The sequence below is a fragment of the Brassica napus genome, chromosome C7, assembly GCF_020379485.1.
Source record: "Brassica napus cultivar Da-Ae chromosome C7, Da-Ae, whole genome shotgun sequence".
Taxonomy (NCBI): Eukaryota; Viridiplantae; Streptophyta; class Magnoliopsida; order Brassicales; family Brassicaceae; genus Brassica; species Brassica napus.
Genome location: NC_063450.1, coordinates 38,214,229 through 38,216,928, shown reverse-complemented (window position 1 = coordinate 38,216,928; position 2,700 = coordinate 38,214,229). Strand labels below are relative to the sequence as shown.

Here is a 2,700-nt window from a genome sequence, read left to right as displayed (position 1 = left end):
GCAACATTATTAATCTCCTTGCTTTTGCCTTTTACCTCTGAAGTCAATTTACCATTTATTCTAATCATCGGCTCTCACCTGATTTCCTTAGCTAATTAATTTATTACGTTTACAGCAGCTCACTCTTGGAGCTTAATTGGAGCAACCGATGGAGAGTGTGAAGAGAGAGACATCAACGAAATGTATAGTTTTCAGAGAGCAAAAAAGCGACGGAGCAAGCGATGGGGCTTTTGTTTCTTGGTTTTGTGTTCTGGTCAGAGAAGCACATAAAAGAAGCCAACATCGTTCTTTTGCCAACACCACTGAACTCTGGTACTTAGTCCGATGGGATCTCCACCGCATTCTCAATCATCCATGGGCCGCCACTCACGAGAATCCTCCTCAACCCGGGTCTCGGAAAGTCAACGACGGCTCGAAGAGGAAAGGACACGGCGGAGAGAAGCAGTGGAAAGAGTGCGCGATGGGTTGTTAGATGACGGCGATAGAGATCGTGGCGTGCCTCCTCGTCGGTACTATGTATTGGCCTTCATCGTTGGGTTCTTCATACTCTTTGGTCTCTTCTCTTTGATTCTGTACGGAGCTGCTAAACCTCAGAAACCGAAGATAACTGTCAAGGTTAGTGTTCCGATCTGAACTCTTAGATTTTAAATCTGATTCAAGAATCCGATTCTCAGATCTGAACTTTGCAGAGTATAACATTCGAGACGCTCAAGATCCAAGCTGGTCAAGATGCTGGTGGTGTAGGATCGGACATGATCACCATGAACGCGACTCTGAGTGTTTCGATTTAGGCAAACATCGTTCTTATTCAGGTCATTCTTCCTCTTACATATCTGCTGTAGTGTTTCGATTTAGATTGTCATCACCTGCCTTAAGTATTGACATATCTGATGCTCTATCTGTGGACTCTGGAGTCAAGTAAAGTCCTGTTATGTAGTGATCTATGATGTTCTCCCTTGACTATTGCATATTAAAAAAATGATTACCAATGCAAGTATCTCCAATCATTTTTTTTACATCCATGAATACAGGAACATATATTACTTCTGTCAAGCACCAAGAGAGGACTACTTTCAGCGAGCCAAGCCTTACAAAGATCATCCTACCACTGCAAGGTATCCTCTTTTTCATATTGGTGCACCTTTGATACTTAGATTGTGGTTTTTTGTACTTTCATCGACACGGGAGATGTCATCTGGATATGTATCTGCTATATAGTTGTGCTTTAATGGTTGGATAAGGGTTACTAACACAGGATGCAGAAGCTGGCAAAGGATCTGAGTGTAGTGATGCCAGTTAGCTTTTTTGAGTAGGCAAATTAACGCACTTACAATTCTGTTGCCATTATTGACTCTGATGGAACTAACCTTGGGATTTATAGGAAGTCGCATATCCCTGATGGACCAGGTGAATCAAGTTTGGGGTTAGAAAGCACTCGACTTTCTTTTGATGATATATTTTCTATTCTTCAGGTTAAGAGAAATATTTATTTCAATCATGGTGACACTGGCTTTAAGGCAGTTTCTGAGTAGAAGAATCTCCGAATTAAACATTTTCTTACTTTATCATTGCTATTTGGTTAACATGTATAAACGAAATTTTCTTGCGTAGCTTTTTCGTGTGATTTATAAGTAGACGAAATCATAACTGAAGTATTGGTGCAATGTTCTATTCAGCTATATGTTGGGATCAATGGTTTCCCGAGGCAGCTATACTGTTTTATCCCACTGCCATTGGCTCTGAACCTCAAGACCAGGGATTGGATTCGGGTGATCATTGGAGGAGTCTTTCCTGCTGGAGCTAATGTAGTGAGCTATTAGGTCTCATCACTGTCCATTTTCAAAGTCTATCAGTGTATTCTCATCGAATTTCTGTGTATAACTTTTGACTGTAAGCGATTTTACAGTGACATGAGAAAAAAATTAATGTATCTTGACACGATGTGCATCTGCCGTTGAACTAACCAGTCCTTTTTTCAACAACAAATCGATTTTCCTGCAATGATCAACAATGGAACCGACGGAGCATTCGGTTTCAAAAATTTATGAGCGAAATATATTTTGCATGCACACGCCGATTATGTTTACAACGTGATGGAATTTGCAATTCTGCAACGTCTTTAGGTTTTCAGAGAACAGACACATGTGATTATAAATTCAAATTAGTATGTTTTCGTAGTTAGCATTTTCTGTGATTATTACATCATCCAAATTTCTTATAGATTTCTTTTTGTAAACCTGAAATATACAAATACTAAGATATATATTCTTTTGTCTTTAGCACTTAATTATTGAGAAAGAATAACTAATAATAAATTCTATTTCAAATTTTAATTTTAACTTTTTAAATAAATATTGTTTAGCAATTTCGTCTTTTGCATTGGACTTCGAAATAAATTACATTGTGAAACAAAATAAAAATCTTCATATCTATTTATACACTAAAACAGAGAAAATATATAATAATCATAAATTATGACTTTCTGTTAAATACAAAACAAAAGTTAATACTTTAATTTATAAATTAACTGTATAAGCTATTCAAATAAAAATATAGATACAAATTATAAAATCAAATATAAATAATAGTTTATCAGCTGTTAATATGAATTGAATCATCTATATAATATCTGAAGATATCAAAATTTATATTTTATAAATATTATTAAAAATATATATTTAATTTTAAATATAAAGATAA

General features: G+C 35.8%; 1 pseudogene; it reads left to right on the top strand.

The window, feature by feature from the left end:
* The first annotated feature begins 318 nt into the window (after positions 1-318).
* On the top strand, positions 319-1,941 carry LOC106425332 (annotated as a pseudogene).
* The last annotated feature ends 759 nt before the right edge of the window (positions 1,942-2,700 follow it).